This window comes from Mirounga angustirostris, unplaced genomic scaffold (assembly GCF_029215605.1).
Source record: "Mirounga angustirostris isolate CCGP_5_RB_7025 unplaced genomic scaffold, mMirAng1.0.hap1 SCAF_4, whole genome shotgun sequence".
In the NCBI taxonomy this organism is placed as follows: domain Eukaryota; kingdom Metazoa; phylum Chordata; class Mammalia; order Carnivora; family Phocidae; genus Mirounga; species Mirounga angustirostris.
This window is the reverse complement of record NW_026991712.1, coordinates 131235794-131263351: the sequence shown is the minus strand read 5'-3', so window position 1 is coordinate 131263351 and position 27558 is coordinate 131235794. Positions and strand designations below refer to the sequence as shown.

Genomic DNA, 27558 nt, shown 5'->3' with positions numbered 1-27558 from the left:
TGGCTATGCGGGGTCTTTTCTGGTTCCATACAAATTTTAGGATTATTTGTTCCATTTCTTTGAAAAAAAGTGGATGGTATTTTGATGGGGATTGCATTGAATGTGTAGATTGCTCTAGGTAGTATTGACATCTTCACAATATTTGTTCTTCCAATCCATGAGCATGGAACATTTTTTCATTTCTTTGTGTCTTCCTCAATTTCTTTCATGAGTATTTTATAGTTTTCTGAGTACAGATCCTTTGCCTCTTTGGTTAGATTTATACCTAGGTATCTTATGGTTTTGGGTGCAATTGTAAATGGGATCGACTCCTTAATTTCTCTTTCTTCTGTCTTGTTGTTGGTGTATAGGAATGCCACTGATTTCTGTGCATTGATTTTATATCCTGCCACTTTACTGAACTCCTGTATGAGTTCTAGCAGTTTTGGGGTGGAGTCTTTGGGGTTTTCCACATAAAGTATCATATCATCTGCAAAGAGTGAGAGGTTGACTTCTTCTTTGCCGATTTGGATGCCTTTTATTTCTTTTTGCTGTCTGATTGCTGTGGCTAAGACTTCTAATACTATGTTGAATAGCAGTGGTGATAGTGGACATCCCTGCCACGTTCCTGACCTTAGGGGGAAAGCTCTCAGTTTCTCCCCATTTAGAATGATATTCGCTGTAGGTTTTTCATAGATGGCTTTTATGATATTGAGGTATGTACCCTCTATGCCTATACTCTGAAGAGTTTTGATCAAGAAAGGATGCTGTACTTCATCAAATGCTTTTTCTGCATCTATTGAGAGGATCATATGATTCTTGTCCTTTCTTTTGTTAATGTATTGTATCAAGTTGATTGATTTGCGGATGTTGAACCAACCTTGCAGCCCAGGGATAAATCCCACTTGGTCGTGGTGAATAATCCTTTTAATGTACTGTTGGATCCTATTGGCTAGTATTTTGGTGAGAATTTTTGCATCCATGTTCATCAGGGATATTGGTCTGTAATTCTCCTTTTTGATGGGGTCTTTGTCTGGTTTTGGGATCAAGGTAATGGTGGCCTCATAAAATGAGTTTGGAAGTTGTCCTTCCATTTCTATTTTTTGGAACAGTTTCAGAAGAATAGGTATTAATTCTTCTTTAAATGTTTGGTAGAATTCCCCTGGGAAGCCATCTGTCCCTGGGCTTTTGTTTGTTGGGAGATTTTTGATGACTGCTTCAATTTTCTTAATGGTTATAGGTCTGTTCAGGTTTTCTATTTCTTCCTGGTTCAGTTTTGGTAGTTGATACATCTCGAGGAATGCATCCATTTCTTCCAGGTTATCTAATTTGCTGGCATAGAGTTGTTCATAATATGTTCTTATAATTGTTTCTATTTCTTTGGTGTTGGTTGTGATCTCTCCTCTTTCATTCATGATTTTGTTGATTTGGGTCATTTCTCTTCTTTTTGATAAGTCTGGCCAGGGGTTTATCAATCTTGTTAATTCTTTCAAAGAACCAGCTCCTAGTTTCGTTGATCTGTTCTACTGTTCTTTTAGTTTCTATTTCATTGATTTCTGCTCTGATCTTTATGATTTCTCTTCTCCTCCTGGGTTTAGGCTTTATTTGCTGTTCCTTCTCCAGCTCCTTTAGGTGTAGGGTTAGGTTGTGTACTTGAGACCTTTCTTGTTTCTTGAGAAAGGCTTGTATTGCTATATACTTTCCTCTTAGGACTGCCTTTGCTGTGTCCCAAAGATTCTGAATAGTTGTGTGTTCATTTTCATTGGTTTCCATGAATTTTTTAAATTCTTCTTTAATTTCCTGGTTGACCCATTCATTCTTTAGTAGGATGCTCTTTAGCCTCCATGTATTTGAGTTCTTTCTGACTTTCCTCTTGTGATTGAGTTCTAGTTTCAAAGCATTGTGGTCTGAAAATAGGCAGGGAATGATCCCAATCTTTTGGTACTGGTTGAGACCTGATTTGTGACCTAGGATGTAATTGATTCTGGAGAATGTTCCATGGGCACTAGAGAAGAATGTGTATTCTGTTGCTTTGGGATGGAATGTTCTGAATATGTCTGTGAAGTCCATTTGGTCCAGTGTGTCATTTAAGTCTTTATTTCCTTGTTAATATTTGCTTAGATGATCTGTCCATTTCAGTGAGGGGGGTGTTAAAGTCCCCCATTATTATTGTATTGTCGTCGATGTGTTTCTTTGCTTTTTTTATTAATTTCCTCAAATAATTGGCTGCTCCCATTAGGGGCATAGATATTTACAATTGTTAGATCTTCTTGTTGGACAGACTCTTTAAGTGGGATATAGTGTCCTTCCTCATCTCTTATTACAGTCTTTGGCTTAAAATCTAATTTGTCTGATATAAGGATTGCCACCCCAGCTTTCTTTTGGTGTCCATTAGCATGGTAAATGGTTTTCCACCCCCTCACTTTCAATCTGGGGGTGTCTTTGGGTCTAAAATGAGTCTCTTGCAGACAAGCATATCGATGGGTCTTGTTTTTTAATCCAATCTGATAGCCTGTGTCTTTTGATTGGGGCATTTAGCCCATTTACATTCAGGGTAACTATTGAAAGATAGGAATTTAGTGCCATTGTATTGCCTGTAAGGTGACTGTTACCAAATATTGTCTGTGTTCCTTTCTGGTCTATGTTGCTTTTAGGCTCTGTCTTTGCTTAGAGGACCCCTTTCAAGATTTCTTGTAGGGCTGGTTTCGTGTTTGCAAAGTCCTTTAGTTTTTGTTTGTCCTGGAAGATTTTTATCTCTCCTTCTATTTTCAATGACAGCCTAGCTGGATATAGTATTCTTGGCTGCATATTTTTCTCATTTAGTGCTCTGAATATATCCTGCCAGTCCTTCCTGGCCTGCCAGGTCTCTGTGGATAGGTCTGTTGCCAAGCTAATGTTTCTACCATTGTAGGTTACATATCTCTTCTCCCGAGCTGCTTTCAGGATTTTCTCTTTGTCTCTAAGACTCGTAAGTTTTACTATTAGATGTTGGGGTGTTGACCTATTTTTATTGATTTTGAGAGGGGTTCTCTGTGCTTCCTGGATTTTGATGCCTGTTTCCTTCCCCAAATTAGGGAAGTTCTCTGCTATAATTTGCTCCATTATACCTTCTGCCCCTCTCTTTGTTTCTTCCTCTTCTGGGATCCCAATTATTCTAATGTTGTTTCATCTTATGGTATTGCTTATCTCTCGAATTCTGCCCTCGTGATCCAGTAGTTGTTTATCTCTCTTTTTCTCAGCTTCTTTATTTTCCATCATTTGGTCTTCTATATCACTGATTTTCTCTTCTGCCTCATTTATCCTAGCAGTTAGCGCCTCCATATTTGATTGCACCTCATTAATAGCCTTTTTGATTTCAACTTCGTTAGATTTTAGTTGTTTTACTTCTCCAGAAAGGGTTTCTCTAATACCTTCCATGCTTCTTTCAAGCCCAGCTAGTATCTTTAAAGTGATGATTCTGAACTCTAGATCTGACATCGTACTAATGTCCGTATTGAGTAGGTCCCTGGCAATTGGTACTTCCTCTTGTTCTTTTTGCTGGAGGAGGTTTGCTCCCGGGAGCTTTTGTTCCCTGCAAGCTTTCTGTACAGCTTTGGAGGCCGAGAGTGAAAATAGCAGCCTCCCAATCTCCGCCCCAGAGGAGCCGAGAACTCGGGGCCCCGCTCCTCAGTGAGTCCCCAGAGAAATGCAGTCAGTCACTCCTGTCTCCCAGGTCTCCGGCCACACTCCGTGCTCACCCGGCCTGTGACCGAGCATTTCTATCTCTGGCACCCAACCCCGTGTGGAGTCTCCAAACCCAGCAGATTCCTGCAGTGCACTCCCACACCGCTCCTCCTGGGGGAGGAAGGGGAGTCTCCCCAGATCTGCCTCTTGTTGGGTCCCTGCTGGAGGAGCAGTGGCCCAACTGTGCCGTGGATCACGGTTTATGGCAACCCCGAGCTGAGAGCCCGCACCTGGGCTCTGTCTCTGCAGCCGGCTTCCCTGCTCTGATACCTGGGAGCTCTGCCGCACCCCCGGTCTTTCTGTGACCCTGAGGGTCCTGAGACCACACTGTCCCGCGAGGGTTCCACCCCCCGCTTAGCCACCGGAGTGACGTCCCTCAGCGGAGCAGACTTCTAAAAGTTCCGATTTTGTGCTCTGCGGCTCTATCACTTGCCAGAAGCGGCCGACCGAGGCCCCTCCCCCACCACCTATCCTCCCGAATATCACCTCAGATTCACTTCTCCGCATGTCCTACCTTCCAGAAAGTGGTCACTTTTCTGTTCAGAGAGTTATAGCTCTTCTTTCTTCGATCTCCTGTTGAGTTCGTAGGTGTTAAGAATGGTTTGATCCCTATCCAGCTGAATTCCTGAGAGGAGACAAAATCCAGGTCTCCTACTCCTCCACCATCTTGCTCCGCCCCCCTCCTCATTTTGGTTTTGATAAACAGTAGTCGCATGGCCTCAGGCAAGTTACATACAAATAATACATATATGCAATGATAACTTCCTTATGTAGAGTTGTATGCATTACATGAGATAATTTAGTAAAGTTCCTGTACAGCACCTGTCATGAAATAGGTGCTCAAAATTGTTTATTTCCTTCTCCCTCTCCCACCATATTTCCTTTCTTGTCTTACTAACTATAGTGTAGTTAGGGTTTTTTAAAGATTTATTGATTTCTGAGAGAGAGAGAGAGAGAGTGTGCGTGCATGAGTTGTGGGGGGACAAAGGGAGAGGGAGAAAATCTCAAGCTGACTCCCACTGAGCCATGAGCCCAAACGCAGAGCAGTATCTCATGACCCATGAGACCTGAGCTAAAACCAAGAGTCAGATGCTCAACCCACTGAGCCACCCAGGCACTCCTAGTTTTTATTTATGATTTAAATGTCTGATAATCTGAGGCACCTGGGTGGCTCAGTCAGTTAAGTGTCTGGCTTTGGCCCGGGTCATAATCCCAGGGTCCCGGAATCTAGCCCTGCATCCAGCTCCCTAATGGGTGGGGAGCCTGCTTCTCTGTCTCCTGCTCTCCCTGCTTGTGCCCCCCACCAAAATAAATAAATTAAATATATATTTTTTAAAGTGTCTGGTAATATGTACTTGGTTAATTTCCACCAGTTGCTCTGACAAATGACAAATGTCAAATCCTACCTTTGTCATGCAACCCATTCAGTAAGGATACTATGAGGAATCCCTTACATTTTCCACTTTCCTCCTTCATCAGTCAATAGCTATTTCTTTAGCACTGTGGCAAATATTAACAATGTTAAGATACGGTCCCTGCCCTTAAGAAGCTCAGACTCCAATAGGGGAGACATGAAAACAGTTAAAATATAATTGGATAAATGACCATTTAAGCACATGCCAAATTCTAAAGACCCCTTAATGTTACTTAATTTTACAGATACCATGCTAAGTATCCATACCAAATTGGTTCAGTAAATATTTGCTTATTACCTGCCATGTGTTAGGCTGATAGAATTTAAAAAAAAACAGTCTCTACAAGGACATGAAGTTTCAGGGACCATAAAGAAAGTCGAGCAGTACGTGGGAATGTCAGTCCTCCCGAGGCACTGATGTCACGTTCCAGCAACATGACATAGGATACAGACCTTTATATCCTACAGTCCTCATTCCTTCAATGATGCAATCTCATTGCATTTCATCTGGAATAATCATTTATGGCTTTAGTATTCTCTCCTCAGTCTCTTCATAAAGAGCCTCATGCTGGTACAGTCCAGCAAGGTACTTGTCTTCTCAAAATTTAAACAAAACACAGAGTGAATAAGAGAGGGTTTTAAAGTACTGAAAATGGCTAAGATAAACCTGTGGTGCGGAAGAACTATTCAGTGGAGCTTAGTGACCAGATTGAGCTTTAGACAACAAAAAGACACTTTGCAGTAAAATACATTTCCTGACAGGTCTACATTGCATTCTCCCTCCTAACAATGTTATGAGCTTCACTTCCCACATTACGAAGTCTTCCAAACTGTTGAGAGAAATCTTAATTCACATGAACTTTCAGGTCTAAGAAATGGCTTTTTCAAGAATAATTACCCTATATCTCAACTAAGAAAAAAGGTAAATAAAAAATTGAAAGATGGCAATGTCAACCAATCACTATTTGGTATGGAAACTTAATTTTGATAATAGAATATATTCCCAGTCTTTGTTCCTTTTTCATGATAATGATCTTTTATCCCTAAGTATATCAAGCCACAAATAAAGAGTCAACACTCTGCGCTCAGGAAAATAAGGTTTAATATTCAATAATTAACCATTAAATAATTTTTCTGTCAAAATTCTCTCCTAAAATTTATCCTGCAAAAAATTAACTGTTGTATTTATTTTGTTTGTACTTTTACTTGCTTTCTTCGAATTTAGAAAAAAACTTTAGAGATACCTTTTAAGTTTTTCAACAGTGATTTTTTTATCATTTTCTTTTTATGCTAATTTGTTGTTCACATAAATTTCTATTGTTTTGAGTAGCTAAGTACTATTCTAAGATTAAAATCTGTAAAGGCAATCTGAATTGAAGCCGTATAACTTTCATTCAATAAAAATTACAAAGTTCCTCAAATACAATAAAAAATATATGAAAGGAGGAAATATTAAAATTAGGAATAGAATTTACCTAAAATTTGCCCTATAGCCTTCCCGTATTTTGTGCTAAAAGGGATACCAAAAAGAGATTTGAATTGACTGTTGTATTCAGTAAAATTTTTATTGTTGTTGTATTCAGTAAAATTAAAAAAAAATCTAATGAGAAAAGTCTGACTCCTTCCCTCCATAATCCATATAAATCCTACAACTAAAAATCTGAAATGGAAATTGAACCATGATAATTTTATGAAAGTGTTTGCTTTTTTAATTATAAGAAAATTTCTATAACATGGTATCTTGATTGGAAATTAGATCATATCTGTTGTTATACTTACAAAATTATCATGAATATAACTCGAGAAATGATGGCTTCTCTTGCTCGTTTTAATGTTAGGATAAAACTGAGTCTGAGAGATTATGTGAATTACTTATATTCAAATAACAAATATTCAGATAGGGCCACAACCCAGGTCTCCAGATACCTGATTTTCCCTTTCTACTGAAGTTATAAGTAGGCTTATTCAACATGATTTAATTTTATGTGAGACTACATGTGTGTGTATATATATACACACACACACACACACACATACACACGTTTATTTATTTGTTTTGAACTCTGAAAATGTGGACCAACTGTTCATGCTCTACAAAATACATGAAAGAGAGACCACAAATACTTTTCTTCTTACACACTAAGTGGCCAAGGGCTAGAGAGTGCCTAGACATGTTAAGTTTGTGAAGCTGTGCCTTGGTTAGAATCAGTAGGCAATATCTGCACAACTACATAAAGTAGAGTGATGTGTATGTTGCAGATACTCTAAACCCTTGAACCATTTTTTTCTTGAGCTTCTATTTTAAATTAAAATAAAAATTGTATTTTTAGAAACCACCTAAATTAAAAATTACTTTTATAATAAATGAAGAAAAACAAAAATGACAGCACAGATCTAATGGGACTTCAGGTTTTATATAAATTAATACTTGTATAGTGCTATTAAATCAACAAATAAGTAATAAGTATGGGTATAAACCCTAAAGCAACAAAATAAATCTATGTAATGCATATTATTAAACACTCTGTGAAATAGGTTTTTAACCACAATTTATAATTAAAAATATATAATATCATGTTTTACCTTTCCAAATTTTGTAGGCCTTTATATAAGATAAAGAAAAAAGATAACAAGGGGGAGTTAAATACAAATTTAGTGGATCCTCATATTCCTCTATTTCTAGATCATTCAAAATAAAGCAAGTTTAAAATAGAGACTGTAAAGCATAGGGGTGGTAAGAATGGAAATTTTTGTGTTAGATTTGCATTTTAACTGTCACTGGACTGTGAATGAGGACACATTACCTTGCCTCATTTTTTCTCAATTTTGCTGTTAATGTGTTTAATAATAATACCTACGTGAGAGAGAGACATTGTGAGAGTTTAATAAGATGATATGAAATGGAAAATCCTTAGAACAATACTTGGCATATACCAAGCATTTAACACACATTGGTTATTATGTAAAGAACAATATTTTTATCTTTGGTGAACTCTTATAGTTAGGGCTTAATTTATTTTTAGTATTATTATTTTTATTTCCATCCCCAAATTAAAGGAGAATGGGAGGGGTAATGATCTGGTTTATAATTTAAAACATTAATATCAAGGTGATGACAAATAAAATAATGGTAACTTATGGTGTCATCATCATACAATATAATTGATGCTAAATTATTATTCTTGATAGGCCATGCATTTATTGTTTAAAGTGAATTACAACTTAAATAATTATCCTCTTGACTATTATTCCTTTAAAAACAATAAGTTTCTACATGTTTCTGGTTGCAGTATAATGAATTGAGGTACTAAAATTTGTTCCATAATGGGAAAAAATTAAAGTACAAAGCATTGATTAACAGTCAAATACCACAAATGTAATAGATTTTAAATATAAATATATGCATATGCATGTATATATTTCACTTTATTTTCACAATTAGATATTAAGTACCATGATGGCAGAGATCAGATCTGTCCAGTGTCTAGCTTTAGGGCTCAAGGACACATAGTTACTTAGTAAATATCTCTTGACTGATTTTAGGTCGGTATGACAAGTAAGAGCTTTCATTCATTAACTCACCAGCTCTTTATTGAACCTTTGTTGGGTTTACTAGTTTCTACTACCATGAGCTAATAATTTGCTCATGATACTGTATATAAAATATAATCATCTTAATAATAATTGCTAACACTTATCAGGTACTTATATGCCAGACTGTCTTAATAGATTATAAACGTATTATTTAATTTAATCCCCACCAAAAAGCTATGAAATACTTTATTTCCATTTGTCCGGTGAAAATAAATCAAAGCACACATAGGCTAATTGTATTGCCCAAGGTTACTAAATTAGTAAATGATAAAGCTGAGATTCAAACTCTTGTCTCATTCTTGCATCTGCCCTACATGACTATAGCATACACAGGAAGGGGGCACTAACTCTGCCTGGAGGCAAATGAAATTTTTATGTAAATATTCCTATAGCATATTGTTATTAATTTTCCAGGGTATGTTATGCTTCTATAAAGTAAGATAATATATTTCTAGAAAGACAAAAGACAGCTTTATATTAATAATGTATTTGAAAACCATTATGTAATATGATTGCCAAAAGTAATGTTAATTAAATCATATTAGTCTTGCCATTATAACTGATAAATGTATTAAGATATAAATTAAGGATACATTAAAAATGAATAAGTAAAATTTTCCTTTTTCATTATTTATATATCTTAAAATAATTTTCAATAACATGTTCTATATCTATTTAAGTATGACTGATTATATTTACAATTATATAGAATGCTTTAATTGTATTAATCAAGATAGATCATATAAATCAAATCAAATCAAATCATTTGTACACCAAAAAATTACACTTCTAGCCTCAGTTAAAATCACTGAACCTATCCTTACAAACACTAAACTGAAAAGAGTTACTTTAATTCTTTAGAAGGATAAATCTCTTAGATAAGTGTATGGATAAACTTTAATTTAGTGGGAAAAATAGTATCTATATCATATGGTGGTTATGAGGATGAAATAATAAATAATCTGGAATTTCAGGAATGGTGTATGTGCCTGTTTTCACCATTGGACTTTGAAGCAGAGTCTTAGAGTTACGTTCCCATGTTACTATCCAGGCATTTTTGATACTAGGTACATTTCTTAAGTAAATTTTAAAAAGTTATTTTCCTTATAAGTAATACATAAACAAAAACCACAATTTGACTATAATTAAATGATATAGAAAAATGAGATCTGTTATAATATGTGTAAATTTACTGAATAACATACACTATAATTATTATCTCTCATTATCTAATTATATGCATTAAGAATCACAAATATTGCATTACTGATAGTGCTGTTTATGCCAATTCAAATTATTTCTAAAAATAAGTATATTAATTTCTGTATGTTGGAAGTCTGGATAAATACCATTGTGCTATTAGTATATTCTTGATCAAGGTTTTTAATTTAAATTTGAATTGGAAATTAAATTCTCTTTGTTTTAGGTTAATAGGAGATTTATAGAGAAAGCCAGATTTATCCTTTCAGATTTATCTAAGTATAGCATCTTAATCTGATTTTCCAGTACACCATATTTAGTCCTTGATCCCAAGTTAATTCTATGTGTCATCAATAATTTACTTTATTCAACGTTCTTGTTTTGTTTTGTTTTCGTAATATGTGATAGAGAACTTTTCTTTCCATATATATGTGAAATCCTTATTTATTCACATTCAAAGTATATATTCCAGGATGCAAGAGAGGATTACTGCATCTAGGCTGCTACAAATGCCTTAGTTTTATTGGTTATTAATTTTAAGATGTACACCTTTTAGATCGTTCTCTCTCTGACATAACCCATCTTATTTTCACTATCCAAGAGATTGAGAAATTTTAGATCTGTTAGATTTTGTAAACCTGTTCTATCTATTTCACATAGCATGACACATGATTCAGAAGTTTTCTGCCCAAAAATATGGAATCATACACATTTTCAATTTTGCTTAATGCACACACACACACACATATGCATGAAAGAAAAACACTGTTTGTCTATGCATCTTCCATCACAATGCCAAAGTTACCAGCTGGGAATTGTAAATACAGTCAATTCGTATTATTCGCAGTAGTTATATTCTATTAAGTTGCTGCAACCACTGAATCAGCAAATACTGAACAATTGCTCTTAGGGGAAATAGAACATTAGATTCCTGGGAGATGCTAGTCACAATATTTTCATCACCTAATCAATATATAACGTTGTTTTTATGGGTTTCTGTTTAAAGATCCTTTAACATTTTAAGACGTTGACACTCACAGCCTTAACTAGAGTTAAGGCTTCATTAATTCATTGACCTCACAGCCAAAAGCACTATAACTCATGCCTGAATGAAACTTAGCTAACACGTATATTTCTCCGTAAGACACATCATAGCATTTTGTACTCAGGAACAGAAGACAGTACTTTAGCATTATGGTTGGGGGCCATTTTAAACAGTGAAGTCATAAACAAAAAGCAAGAAGAAAAAAAAAAAAGGTGAAAACTGTGGCCCTAAGTAGACTGCAAAAAGGATACTTGTTTACATTACAGTATGAGGGCAGAAACAAGAAGAGCATCACCTTGTTTGACCTCACATGGGAATGGTCACATTTCATTTTAAGAAAACTGCTAAGTAAGGGCACCCGGGTGGCTCAGTCAGTTAAACATCCAACTCTTGATTTCGCCTCAGGTCATGATCTCAGTGTTGTGAAATCAAGCCCCACTGTTGGCCCTGTGCTACCTGCTTGGGATTCTCTCTCTCGGCCCCTTCCCCACCCATAAATAAAAGTAAATAAATAAATAAATAAATAGATAAATAGATAGATTGCTAAGTAAATATTACATTAATCTAAAAGCAACTCTAAATTCTAGACTTCTAATATATATAATTAAGTTTTGTAACCTAACGCTCTCAACCTAAGTATAAAAAATTATTCACATAAAATTCTATGTTATAAAACATTAAACCCTAAGTGGGGATAAATTAATACATCATACAAATTAAATACAAGTTTTAAAACAAGAAATCAAAATACTGTTTACTACCTTACTAATATTCTTACCAGTATGTGTCATAAAGTGCTTGTTCCCTTGAAATATTTAAATTCCATTTTTACAATTTGAATTATACTTATCTTATCATAGAAAGTGCTTTATCCCATTCAGTAAAATCAAATTGATTTTATCTGTCCATTGCCTGTTTGCAATAACCTAAACTAATACCTCTTCCAGTCTTATGCTCTTTCTTTCCATCAGTTGCTTTTCTAAAATATAATCTGATGCTTGAAACAATTCACAACCAACAAAATAAAACTCAAGCTATCACCAGTCTTAAAAATCTCCTTATGATCATGTCCTTGTCTAGTTCTCAAGCCTCACCTCCTGCCATGCTTCCTCTACACATTATGGCCTAACAAGAACATAGTAACTTTAATTCACCCCAAATCATGCTATTGTTTTATATCTCTATACTTTGCATGCCTATCTTAGAATTCCTTTTCCTTTAGCTTGCCTAAAGAACGCTTACTTAACAATCAGCTCAAGCATTGCCGTCTCTATGAAACTTTGCCTGATTGCCTTGAGAAATACGTGGATCATTTTTCACTTTGGAACTTTTCACATCCATTTGTAGTTGCCTTTATCATATAGGAGTAGGTTTCCAAAAGACTTAGAATGCCATTATTTATTAATATTCTTTATTTTGTATTATTTATTTTATAATCCAAATACTAGCACAGTACTCATCAATAGATGATCAATGAATGTGTGCTGAGTGACAAAATGAAATTAAAAGGACTCTTTCTACATTCACTGCCAGTTTGGTTTAATATACAACACAACAGTAGTGTTAGTGCCGACACAATAAAGATACATTAGTAATAACAGAAAACAGGGAAATATTTTCATTATATATATTGGCAAAACTCAGATTAAAAGTATTAAGCATTTGATGAGAATTTCATCAAATATCCCTAAAGTGAACTATCTCAATTTTTATCTTTTGTCTTAGATTTACAAACTATCTACTTTCAAAAGACTTGATACATTGTGTAAGAGCAGAAATGAAATGCAATAAAATATAGGGCAGATAACAGCTAACAAAGAATGCTTTTTTCAGCCGGGCACTCTTCTAAGTACTTTATTTATATTGATTCATTTAATCCTAACGGCATGAAATGATATAGGTGTTAATTTCTTCATCTCCACTATTAAAAAAAAAAAGATGAAGATACAGAAGTTAAAAAAAATTAACAAAACACTTGCCCCAGATTACTCATTCAGTGGGTTCAGGAGCCAGATACAAACTGACTAGTCCCACTTCAGAGCTCTTGATCTTAGTCACTACTCCATACCCCCTCTGCCTCCCGTGAGAGAAAGATGCAGCAGATGTCACTAGACCCTTGATATGAAATAACAGCTAGACTTGAACATTACATTATAGTCTACATTGTCTTTGACTCTTTGCAAATACAAATAATTTTTGATTACTGAGATCTTACTCTAGACCAAGTACTTTGCATATTTTTCTATAAGACAGTTCTATGAAGTAGCATTTTAGTGCCTGGCCATGTAGTAGTATTGTAATAAATATTCTTTGTTGACTAACTGGATGAGATAGGGTACTGAGAGTATTTTTAGTATTATTTTATTTTTGAGAAAAGAGAGTTAGCAAGTTTAGGTAACTTGCTCATTGTCAAACAGTAAGAGACTGAGTGGGGATAGAAATTTGGGTGTTTCCAAAACATAACACCTTATTAGGTGTAAAAGTTACACATTAAACTGAGTTTCAGTGAATGTTTATATTTCTGTAGGTAATTAAGCTCAAAAACCCTAAATGCTTTGAATTCCGATGTTCTAATTTACTATGAGGAATACAGTTTGAAGTATCTGAAGGAAGGAAAAGAGAGCACACCTATTAAACCCTCTCTCAAATATCCATTCACTTCTTCAACAGATGTCTACTGCATGTTTTGTATCAGATGCCTAAGTGCCCAAAATACAGCAGCAAAGAAATCAAACACAATTCCTTCCCTCATGAGTTTATATCCTACATCCAACAGTAAACAAATAATTATAAAAATATAGTATACCAAGTGATGATAAGCACTGGTCAGAAAAGCCTAAGATGACCTTTGATTAGAAACCAAAATAAAGTAAGGAAGCAAGCCATGTGTTTGACTAAGGAAACAATGTTTCAAAAATTAAGTAACACGTGCAAAGGTCCTGAGGCAGGGGCATGATTGAGATAGCAAAAATAAGACAAAGAGCAGTAGGAGCTGAAATCAAAGAAACTGTGGGCAGTCAGATTATAAAGGGCCTCGTCAGCAATTTGATGGTCTTTGGATTTTACTTCTGATGACATGGGAAGTAACTAGAAGATTATGAGCAGAAGGCTGACATTTTCTGACTTAAGCATTTAAGAAGAATTGTTCAACATTTTACTGCTGTGTTGAGAAAAGACTTGTTAGAGGGCCAGAGGAGGGGAGCAGTAGCAAGAAAAACAGTTAGGAAACAGATATTAGAGGTCCTAAGCGAATATAGACACCTGTCGAAAGCATTATCATGTACAGTCTATACAAAATTTGCTTTTCTCTTGCTCTTCTATTTAACAAGTGTAAGTCTTTTATAGGCATATCTTCAAAATCATTTGCCCTATAATGAACTGTAAAATTTTTCATCCCATGTATTCATTGTTAATAAAATCTTTGGCTAAACACTGAAAAAGACAGGCAGCAGGACATGGTGCAAAAATTTATAAACTTTGCAGCCAAACATGTAAGAATGCAATCTCTTCTACTTCCTAATTCTATTTATGTCATTAAATTAATTTACTCCTCTTGCCTTTGCTCTATAAATCTACAAAATATGCATAGCCCATTTATAAATTTAATTGAAATAAGAGTAGTTGAAAGTTTACTTAGGGGCTAAGCCCCATGCTAGATGTCTACTGCATGTTTTGTATCAGAGCCTAAGTGCCCGAAATACAGCAGCAAAGAAATCAAACACAATTCCTTCCGTCATAAGTTTATATCCTACAGTTTACTTAGAGGCTAGGCCCTATGCTAGATGTTGAGTGCTAGGTGTTGAGTGTATATTGATAACCAAACACATGGTGCTTGCTCAATAGAAACCTAATGGCTGAGGCTGGCATTAGGTAAATATTCACACAAATAAATTAAACAAACATATGTATAATTTAAAATGTGATAAATAGATGAAAAAATACACAAAATTTCTTGAGAGAAGAAAACTAAGAATTATAATTAATGATAATATTAATAATGCCCATTGAATGTTTTATAGAGTACTGATCTAAAACATTTATGCTTCGTGGATGGAACCAAGTATTTGATATAACAGTCAAAGAGCTTGCTGTTACTAGAAAGCTTATATTGTTCCTGACTCTATACTTAAAAATTAAAAAAAAGGAATAAATAAAAGTTCCTAATAAGTGTCTCAGAAATTTTCATCTTCCCAAGGAAAGCACATGAGAATGTTTATATAGCAATAAGAAATTTTAGTGACTTTAAGCAATTTTTTATTTTAAAGTATCCATGTATTATTTGTAAAATATTTAATGGGCTTTCTTAAAAATATTCCTGAGAAATCATTGTTAAAATTTCTTTGGACAAAAAAAAAAAAAAATCTGTTCAATAAATGAATGAGTGACTGGTCTATTATTTAAACTCATCATGGAAGATTCATTGATTAGATAGTGACTCTGTTAATAGAAGAACTAGAATCATATTTCAAACACATATCAAATATATAATATACATTATATGTTGTAGATTATATGTTGCATATATCATACCAAAGAATATTTTATCTTAAATATTGCATATTACATATATATAAAATTCCCTTCCTGTGCTGTGATGTTACTCTTGACTATTTATTCAAGGCATAAATGCATAAACACAGGAAATAAACTCACAGAAAGGAATTTTTATTTTTCTTCCTAAAAGAATTAAGCTATTTTTTTGTCTTAAAAGATTAACCTATTAGGGCAAAAAGAGCCAGAAATCAGTTTCTATTTAATATATATTTATTATATATAATTATGTATAGATTATATATGGGTTTTGTGTTAACATATCTTTTATAGATTACTTTTAGACATTTTGAATAATATGCAGAACTATATTAACTGTATGTAACAGATAAGTTATTGTTATTTTAATAAGTCATACTTTTCTATACTGATTAAATAATATTTTTATTGAAACACTAAAAAATCAAAACTTCTGAGCAGAATATTGTTGGTGTTTAGTCATATTCATAAGATTACTATTCAAATGCATTAATTTTTAGAAATATGTAAAATGTAAAGACTTTCTGTAGATGAAATACTAAATATGATGACAAATATAAATAAGAAAAAATTGGTAAGACTCAGTTCATATTCAAATTTCTTCAAGTTCTTTGAAATACATGTATACACACCTGTTTTGTAGGAATCAAGATCCATACAAGCTTATATACTGTATCTGTTGATAATATCCAATAATTTTATTTAAATCTATAAAAATTATCTTCATCTGCCCCTTTTCATTCCATTAGCAACATTATTCTGGCTTTGTCTCCTCAGACAAGGAAACAAAAGCAAATATAAACCATTGGGACTACATCAAACTAAAAAGCTTTTGCATCAATAAAACAAAAAGGCATTCTACTGAACGGGAGAAGATATTTGCAAATGACATATCCAATAAGGGGTTAATACCCAAAATATAAGAGGAACTCATAAAACTCAGCAGCAAAACAAACAAACAAAAACCAAAAATAAGCAATATAATTAAAAAATGGGTGGAGGACCTGAATAGACATTTTTCCAAAGAAGAAATACAGATGACCATAAGACACATGAAAAGATGCTCAATATTGCTCATCATCAGGGAATCGCAAATCAAAACCACTGAGCTATCACCTCACACTTGTCAGAATGGCTGGTATCAAAAAGATAAAAATTAATAAGTGTTGGTGAGGATATGGAAAAAAGATATCCCTTGTGCACTGTTGGTAGGAATATAAATTGGTGTAGCCACTATGGAAAACAGTATGGAGGTTCCTCAAAAAATTAAAAATAGACATACCATATAATCCAGTAATTCCATTAGTGGGTTTTTACCCAAAGAAAATGAAAACTTGAAAGAAGAAAGAAAGAAAGAAAGAAAGAAAGAAAGAAAGAAAGAAAGAAAGAAAGAAAGAAAGAAAAGAAAGAAAGAAAGAAAGAAAGAAAGAAAGAAAGAAAAGAAAAGAAAAGAAAAGAAAAGAAAAGAAAAGAAAAGAAAAGGAAAGAAAAGAAAAGAAAAGAAAAGAAAAGAAAAGAAGAAGGAAGGAAGGAAGGAAGGAAGGAAGGAAGGAAGAAAGGAAGGAAGAAGAAAGAAAGAAAGAAAGAAAGAAAGAAAGAAAGAAAGAAAGAAAGAAAGAAAGAAGGAAAGAAAGAAGGAAAGAAAGAAAGAAATTGAAAAAAATATGCACCCCGATGTTTATTACAGCATTACTTGCAATAGCCAAAATATGGAAGCAACCTAAATACTCATCAACAGATAAATGGATAAAGATGTGGTATATTTACAAAGGAATATTACTCAGCCATAAAAGAAAAGAATAAAATCTTACCATTCATGACAACATGGATGTACCTAAAGGGTATTATGTTGAGTGAAATAAGTCAGAAAGAGAAAGACAAGTATCTTATCATTGCACTTATATGTGGAATCTTAAAAACAAAATAAAATGAACCAACAAAGAAACAGAAACAGACGCATAAACACAGTGAACAAACTGGTGGTTGCCTGAGGGAAGAGGGGTAGGAAGATGGATGAAATAGGTGAAGGAAATTAAGAGCAACAAACTTTCCATTATAAAATAAATAAGTCATGAGAAGGAAAAGTGTACCATAGGGAATATAGTCAATAATATTGTAATAATGTTGTATGGTGGCAGATGGTAACTACACTTATTAAGGTGAACACTGCATAATGTATTGAATTGTTGACTTACTATGTTGTATACCTGAAACTAATATAACATTGTATGATAACTATACTTCAGTTAAAAAGAGCTACATTTGCTTGCCCCTTTTCAGGCCATTTGGGAAATCTACATTAATATCAGAGATGAGGGGTGCCTGGGTGCCTGGGTGGCTCAGTTGGTTAAACATCTGCCTTTGGCTCGGGTCATGATCTCAGGGTCCTGGGATGAAGCCCTGCATCAGGGTCCCCACTCAGCAGGGAGTCTGCTTCTCCCACTCCCTCTGCACCCCCCCCCCCCCGCCCCCCGGTGCATGCTCTCTCTCTCTCAAATAAATAAATAAATAAATAAATAAATAAATAAATAAATAAATAAAATCTTTAAAAATATATTAGAGATGATAAAAACTTGCATTTTACTACCTATATTCATTAATTTTATATGTCAGTTTGGCTAGGCTATGGTGCCCAGATTATCCTCCATAATTTGGGTGGGTCTCGTCCAATCTGTTGAAGGCATCGGGAGCAAAGATTGAGGTTTCTCAAAGAAGAAAGAATTCTCCTCAAGACTGTAACATACAAATCCTACCTAAGTCTCCAGTCCACCAGCATGCACTATAAATTTCTGACTTGCCAACCCTCACAGCTCCTTAAGAGTATTCCTTAAAATAAATCAATCTGTCTCTCTCAACAGATACATACATACATACACACACAGGAAATACACACATATAGGCTATATACATAGATTCTATTTCTCTGCAGAACCCTGACTAATTCACTACCTTTGAACTGTAACTAATTACTTTTCCCTCTAATTAGTAAGAAGAAAATTATTTTTAGTCTTTACATATACATGCATATTATGACATTCAGACAAAAGGGAAATGATAATTTGTTAGAAAAAAATGACTGTTTGGAATTGTAGCTGCTATTTTGTTTAATTAGGGACAATGAAATACAAGCCCCTACCTTCAAATAATAATCAAATCTAAAAGAAATATGGAAAACAAGTAAATGAAGACTATTTTCTCGTTTGCCATTGTGTCTAAAGATACAACTTACATAGCATAAAATATTCTCTAGTAATCTTAGAATCCTGTAGTACCTTTATACATTAGAGAGCTTTAATAAGAGAATGATATATTTAACTGTGAAATTCTTTTCTTTTGTCCATTTTTATCAGAACTTTTATAGTGATTACACATACTCTTTTTGACATAGTTAATTAAAGTCTCAGCCACCAAAATATATTCAAAGCAAAAATGGAAACCAAGAAGAATGTGATTCTCTCTGCCAACAGCAATCTGCAATAGGGCCATATCTATACAGCTTCAACAGCTCACTCCCACTGGGAAATTGCAACCTCCCCATTATGGAGATAGCATTATTTTTCAAGATGATCTGCTCCATGTACTGCTACCCAGCATGCTATCCATAACTCTCCAGATAAATTGAAGGGACTGAAAGATTTATGAACTCATGAATTCTTTTCTTGTAGGGAACCCCAGCCGAATTCACCAGAGGATTTCTTATACTTATGTGAGATCCTTTGGCAAAATAGAAAATGTGTGAAAAGAGTAATGGGACCTTAAAATTGACTCCTACTTACTAGAAATTCTCTTGTGAATATGTATAAGAAAGAGAAGACTAAGACCATATTATATCTTGATAGGTTGTACTTTATCTTTAAAAAGGCATATTATGTTTTCCTGACCACTGTAACTTTTCTTTATAAGTTTTACATTGATTTTTTGAAGCAAAGGATTATTTTAAACAAAAGAAGTTTTATGTATTATGTAGATCTTATTCTTTCTATGGATTATACTTGTCATAAATATTAGTTAGCAATCTATTGATAAAAATAGATTAATAGGTAATTAATAGATAATAATCACAAAATATTTACTTCACAAAAGGATATATATTCAAAAAGACACAAAAGTAAAGGACAAAGAAAAAGGACAAAGACAAATACATACTATTTTGAGAGATTTAATTGTATCTTTAAAATGAAATAATTTTCTTACAATATTTCTTCAAAACTGTTTTCCTTTGTATTGAAAAATACAATCCAGTTGAAATTAGTAAATTATTCCTCAAAAAGATGATTGATCAGAGATGAGAGTTTTATTTAGAAAAATCTTAGCACGGTATTTTGTAGATTACATAGTACTTTGGATACAAATAATTAAGTATAAAAGTACATTTTTCTCATTAACCACATTTTATTTGAATCTTCCCAGAGGTTTTTTTTTGTGGATTTTTACATAAAAATGTATACAATTTAACCCCTTAGGGATTTGTCTAAGGAAGGCAATTAATTTATTCAAGAATTTTATTACCACTGTGGTTTTATGTCAAGTTCCTCTCAGGGCTCAAAAACCATTTTCAACATTAATGTACCAAATCCTAGCACCCCGACTTGGGTTTAACAAACTCAAATCTCACTTAGCAATTCTAGTACATGTCTGTAACACATTTGTTGATATCTCCCCTTCAATAACTAAGTTCTGTAACTTAGTAGTTCCTATATGGAATGGACTCTACAGTTTATGTATTAATTTATCTTTAAAAAATTTGTAGAGAGGGTACGGAATGTGTGTCTGTGTGTGTGCATGAGACAGAGACAGGGAGAATGGTTTTAATATATGGTTTCTTTGGGCACTCCAAATTAATCAGGATGAGCGCTCACTTGAGGGTCTACAGATACAGCTTCCCCATATGATCTATCGTATATGGGTTTTTGGATCTAATAGTATATAATGTAACCTCACACCATTTATTTCAGACCTTTGCTTGTAAATGATCACATTTAGGGCAAAGTGAGAACTCTCTAAGTTTAGAATGCATTTTTTTTACTTTTTTTTCAAAATTTTATTTAAATTCTAGTTAACATATAGTGTAATAGTGGTTCCAGGAGTAGAATTTAGTGATTCATCACTTACATATAATACCCAGTGCTCAACACAAGTGTCCTCCTTAATACCATCACCCATTTCGCACATCCCCTGCTCACCTCCCCTCCTAGAATGTAATTAAATTGCTAAGAAACAATGAATTGGTGATGCCTAGTCAAGAGGGCTATACATATGTCACTCGGTCTGTTGTTACTGTTGTGCTTGTTTGTGCTTTTAGTTAAACAATATTTTTTACCCCAAACAATAGTTTGATAAGTATAAATACTGGGGATGTTTCATATAGTTGGAAGCACTGATTCTTATTGACCCAAACATGTGGAGGTTTTTCAGATTATCTGATAATGTAGCTTCAGAATTTGTACTGAATTTGTTGGGTAGTCGTTTTTGTTTAAGACATTAGGTTATAATTCTTCACTGCCTCATCCATCATCTCTTCCCTCTTGTCAACAAAGAATCTCTAATAGTTCCATTTTCATTCTCTAATTTGAAAATACTTGAGGAATTGAAAGTTCATGTTAGGATGCTTTGGGGACTCTCTAGGAAATCCTTCCATCTCATTAGGCTACATGCGCAGAAGTTTAGACAGGGAAGTCATACAATGAATTTGAGATCAAGTCACAGAATCAGAATACTTCTATGGAGTGACAATAAGCTTGAAGAGGGATTAAATAATAAATCAGCACTCATCTTCACTTCAATACATTATGCTTTCTGCCATATCTTGGGACAAATCCAAGTACAGATCTTTCTCCATTCAACTACAGAAAAGAGTATGAAGACAGAAAAAGTAAGCTAAGATAAGTGCTATACAGGAAGTATTAAGTGTTCACACAGGAAGAGATAAATACCAGAACATTGTGTTACCAATAGAAATGAAAATGATGTATTTATAACAGATTTCAAAGTCATTTCTAACTGAGTAGATATAAGAAATAAGACAGGAGCAAATTAATCCAATAATACATCTTTAACTGAAATCAACAGCAATATTATTTGAGTATCAGTATACTGGCAAAAGACTCAATATCAATATCAAGCATAATAAATATGTACTAAATCCATGATATTCAAATGGAAACTTTAGTAAATTGGGACTTGACTCGGATAAGTTGTTGGAAGAAAACGTCATCAGCAAAGAGACACTAGCTGAAGCTGAAAGGAAAGATTAATTCAACACGAAAGCCTTGAATGACAGACTTTTTAAAACTCCATCATTTTACACATGAATAATTGAAACCTTAAATGGTTACAAATGATTTTCCCAAGACCAGAGAAATGAATTTCCCAAGGCAGAGTTGGATGACATTCTCTAACAGAACCAAGACTAACCCATATTCTCTCTTAACCGAAATTTCATACATACTCCAAAGTCCACCTCAAATCCTACCTCATTTCTATTTCTGTATCACATGTGCTCTCTCTTCTCTGGATTTAAGTATCATGTGTTGTCTTTATATTGCACTTGATATGTAATACACTGATAACTCCTACATGGGTGTATTTCTTACAGCTGCAATCAAATGTTCCCTAATGAACAACACTTTTAAAACATTCCTTCAATACCTACTAAAATTGTATGTATTTAGGAGGCACTCAAAGAATGCTTGCAGCTTGGATGAAATGAATGTAAGAGGAACACTGCTGCCTTTCAAGCCGTCAAGTTCTAAAAGCTTTTGTGTTTTCAAAAATGATACCTTAGCTCCCACTTCATGTATACATCAAGAAAAACCATTTTATTCAACATATGGTTAAACATGTTTCAAAGCCAGTAAAATGTTCAGACATTTTATATAAAGTGCCTTGTCTTCTTCTTTCCATTAAACCATATTTGTTCTTTTTAAAAAAACATATCTTTCATTTTCTTTTGAGGCAATTTTCCAGAAACTAAATCACCATTCCTACTTCTTTAGATAGCCTCTTGGAAGATTTACATGTCTAACTCTATAGATGTAATTAAATGAATATATTTCTAACTACATTTTAATATATCTTTATGGTTTAGGGTTTTTTTCTCATTATTCACAGGTTTTCTGTTTTTCTCAAATGCTCAGTCTTTCATTCTGTCAGTCTGTCAACTCGGTTTTATCACAGTTAGTATGCCCTGAAGTAAAGTTGAAGCCTTATGAAAAATTAATCTGTGATCAAGTCCATATTTGACTAGAAAGTAGAGGTAAGTAAAATACTCCCCTTCTGTACTAATCCAACACAAACACTATTAACAATAAAATTTTGTTTACTGTTGAAGTAATTGATTTCACTTACAAATGATTTGAATGATAGCACAAATGATAGATAATTCACATCAAATTTGTGAAAACCAATTATTTTATTTACAGAAACGTGAAATAATAGTTAAGTAGCTGGTACAAATTAAGTATCAAATAGATATTAAATGAATAAATGAATGAAATTATATTGAGAATACAATAAAAAAACCACACCATCTTAAAAATCATCAAAAACAACCTGAAAAGGACACCATCTTAACTTACTTTGAGCATTAATGTACTCTGTTTCATGTATGGTACATAAGTTTCCTTACTTAAGAATGTCTACTATGATGTAGACATTCTAATATGAAAAATACATATTAATTGTAAAACATTAAACTTTCATGGAAATATAGTAAATATTTCTCATTTTTTCTCCAAATTAAATGATAGCTGAAAATCATACAGAAGAGCAATCGAGAAGTCTGTATACTGAGTTTTATACCGTAATTGCACAATAACATGAACTGCAATAAGCAGAGCTAAACCATTTGGCCCACTCACTAATAAAAATAATGGAAATTGGAATCCAATCACTGGGGAACATATATTTTACAGAACAATGCACAATAACTGTTTTGTTCACACCTAAACTATCACCAAAACATTAAGTCTTTGTAGCTTGCAGTTTAGGTTAACAATTGAATTGTGCATGCATTGCACATACTGAATAGATTTTCACCTTTTCATCTGAAGAGTGTTCACCAGATAATAATTAGTGTCTGCTAAGTGCTCTTCAGACTAACATGATATCATCAAGAAATATCACAAAAGTGTTGACACAATGCTCATCCAGCTGGAGATTCCAAACAAGTCTGTTTTCACTGCCATTTACTGTAAATTTTAACTCTGCACCAGCTGGCCAGATCATTTCTCTTTACCCCACTCATAACAGAAAAGAAGAAGAATGTGCTTTTTGTTTATCTACTTTATCTGGCTTAAATTGATGAGGAGGTAGAAAATATATATTTGAAATTGAAATTGAATTATGAATTATAATTACCTTAATCATGTAACTTCATTACTTTATACATATCAAAGATAATTTGTTTCCTAACATCTATTTCATTACTGCAGTTCACAGAAGGAGAAGAAAATTAATGAGCTAAAATTTATGTAAAAACCAGAATATATATTCTGTGCATAAGTAAATTTTTTAGTTTTATTTACTGTTTTTAATCAAATTTTATTTACCTGATTAGAGAAATAATAGAGCTTAACTCTGAAATTTGAATCTATATTAAAGGATAAGTAAACAAAAACGGAATGTGCATACAAAATCCATGATTTGGAATCGAATATGTTCTAGAGTAGGTCAAACCCTGATTTAAGCCCAAATTAAGTCTGTGGTTTAATTCCTTTACGTGTATTTTCTTTAGCTAAACAGCTAATAGCTCATAATAACATTTTACTTTACAAGGTTGAGTTAAGTATTGAATGAAAAAATAAATATATGTGTAAGTTGATTTACACAGTTCCTGGCAAATAGTAAGCACTTAAAAAAGGGGAGCTGTTACTATCATCACTGTTTTTATAGAAATATTGATACAAATACATATGTGCTGCTATATTAATCTATGTATCCTATATTCTATGTCCCTCCTCCATATATTTTGAGACTTATTTATATTCACATAATTTTTTTCTTTTTAAGTAGCAATTTTTCTCTCAGGAATAAATTGAAAGGTAAAAAGTGGAAGGCAACCTAATATTCATGTCAACAAAACATCTACTGAAATATCTCTTTCTTACTCACTGGTTTGGGGATGCACATCTGTTTGGGGGCCCTATTTTATGTCCTTAGTCCAGAGACGTTAACTGTAATCTGAGGCCACAGCAGGTGCCTGGTCATTCTTTCTCTGGAACCAAAGCTGGTGAAGACTAGATATCCTATATTTGTAAAGAATAAAGAATGAAAATCTAAATGTCACTTATTTAGGAATCATTTTCCCAGATAAATCACTGAACTCTTTTTTACAGAGTGACCATGTTTAAAATTCTCTAATTTAGAAAAAGTTTTTGTCAGTCTTTTATGGTAAAGATGAGGTTAAAAAGTGTGAAGGATCCTGAGGGAAGGATGACAAAAGACCACAAACAGGTATCTCCTAATATTCCCAGCCACTCTCAAATCTCCATTCATGCAGGTTTCCTTAACCCTGGGTCAATGAATCAAGGGTCACCGGGCTATGACTCAGTGGTTCTCAACCAGAGATGATTTTGCCTACCAGCGGACATTTGACAATACATGGAGATCTTTTTGGTTGTCATAACTCAGGGGTTTGGGTGCTACTGGTACTCTACTCAAATGAATAGAGGCCAAGGATACTGCTACAAATCCTCAATGCATAGGACATACCCCACAACAAAGAATGAACTAAGTAGCCCACAATATTAATAATGTCAAGATTGAGAAACTCTACAATGGGCTTTCAGAGTTATATGATGGCCGTGTGTGTGTTTGAATATCTGCTCACCCCCATCCCAAGGTCCTCTGGTTTTATTAAAATTATCCAGAGCAAGTATGGCTCCAGAAGAAAGATTAATTATATATAGATATGCTATAGGAATTTATGATATAAAATTAGCCATTACCATGAGTCCCATAGGGTATTATGACTGAATTATTATATGTAATATGTTTGCAATGAACATGATGCAAATATATAGAATGTAGATTCTTATTTTGCAACTCAACTTTACAAAGGATAATGAGTACTGAGAACATAGCCTGTAAGTGCAAAATAATCTAATATAATAAATTCTAAAAGCACTAACATATTTTTGCGTACTAAAATTCACCTGTCACTTTTTTAGTTTCATGAGAACAACAGATTAGCACCAGTATAGCTCATTTAGATTGTTTTCTAAATAGCTATGTGACCTTGGTTATTTTATCTCTTTTACAATTCTCCATTGAGCCTTTCTGAGGATCACAAGGAGAGTAAGCTATGGGAGTTCCCTAAAAAGCATTTAACAATATAAAGTATGATAATGTTTTTTTGCTGACTTGTAAGCTTTTTATCTTTATATATATATATATAATATATATAATATATATTTTAGATTTTATTTTTTAATATATTTTTAATTTGCTTTTGTTAATTCCTGTCTGTATCATGTAATCTGAACTATGAAAAGAACAAATAAATGGCTAGCTGACTAAGCCTAATCAAGCCAAAGTTTGCAGTGAGACTATGTCAACATTTACCATGTATATGAGATCAGCATTAGAAAATTACATTAAAAACAAGGAGCCATGGATAGCAATTCAATTCATCTCGATACAGTAAACTTAATTAAGGCACTGTGCTAGGTACCAAGGAAATAAAGGGAAGCAGCCAGCTTCCTAAAGAAATGGTTAACAGATAAGGATAAAGAGGGTATGAGTGTAGGGACGCCTGGGTGGCTCAGCTGGTTAAGTGGCTGCCTTTGGCTCAGGTCATGATCCCAGGGTCCTAGGATCGAGTCCTGCATTCGGCTCCTTGTTCAGCGGGGAGCCTCCTCTCCCCCTGCTTGTGCTCTCTCTCTCTCTCTCTGACAAATAAATAAATAAAATCTTAAAAAAAAAAGAGAGAGTATGAGTGTAGATAGCACCTAAGGGTCTACTCCATACAACTGTTTTCGCTCCTCTTCTTCTTTAATACATTGACATATATTATTTGTTTCTCAAATCCCCTTTTTCCTGTCCACACTCAATCAAATCCTGACTCCTTATAGTAACTGAAGACACGGACTATGGCTCATGAAGACATCACTTAAATATTAGTAGTGGATTTTAGTATTTAAAGGCTACATCTTGGGGCATCTGGGTGGCTCAGTCGGTTAAGCATCTGCCTTCAGGTCAGGTCATGATCTCAGGGTCCTGGGATGGAAACCCGCATAGGGCTTCCTGCTCAGCGTAAGTCTGCTTCTCCATCTGTCCTTTGCCCCTGCTCTCACTCTCTCCCTCTCCCTCAAATAAATAAAATCTTTAAAAAAATAAAAAATAATCATAATCATAAGGGCTACATCTCAAAACTAGAAGGAGAGTTTTTATCTCATCTGTAACAAGAGGTGAATTTTTTATTCTATTCCACAGCAACGCAGTACTGTTTTCCAACATATTAAACCTGGTACATAGGAAGAGAGTTCATACATAGAAAGAATACATCCTAAAGGGTAAGGATCTTCTCTATTCAATGGATCCTTACAAGAGCACGAACATAGGCAATCCTAATAAATGTTCATTGACAACAATGAGGTACAAATAAAACTATTCTTGTATGTAGTTTTGTCTTAGGCAAAACTGCAATGTAGGCAAAGTTTATCTTCTGTTATTGCTCACCTCTTATATTGTTCTTATTCCTCAGTTCTCAGTAGTAATTCTGATTTTTACCATCTGATTTTTGTGTTCGTAGATTTCTTTTTCATTTAAAGTGATTTTCTGAAACAATTAGCTACACAATAAAGTTAAACCAATAACATTAATACCAATAACACAAACCTATCAATCACTTACTATATCCTGCAATGCACTAAGTGCTTTATGTAAATTTCCTCTTTTGATCCTCATAGCTACTCTATGAAGCACAGATTCATCCCCTTTATATAGATAACAAAACCATGGCTTTGAAAGGTTAAGTAAACTGCCTGAACACACAACAGCTAGGATGTAAAAGAATCAACATTGCTCTGACTTTGAAACCTGAGGGCTTAAAAACTGTACTTTCCCCCTTTGG

The 27558-nt window shown here is 33.8% G+C and overlaps 1 protein-coding gene across 1 annotated transcript in view; it reads right to left on the bottom strand.

Annotated features, from left to right (window-relative positions):
- The window catches only part of NEGR1 (neuronal growth regulator 1), an 862215-nt gene that overhangs the window by 812200 nt on the left and 22457 nt on the right, over nucleotides 1–27558 (bottom strand). The window lies entirely within an intron of this gene.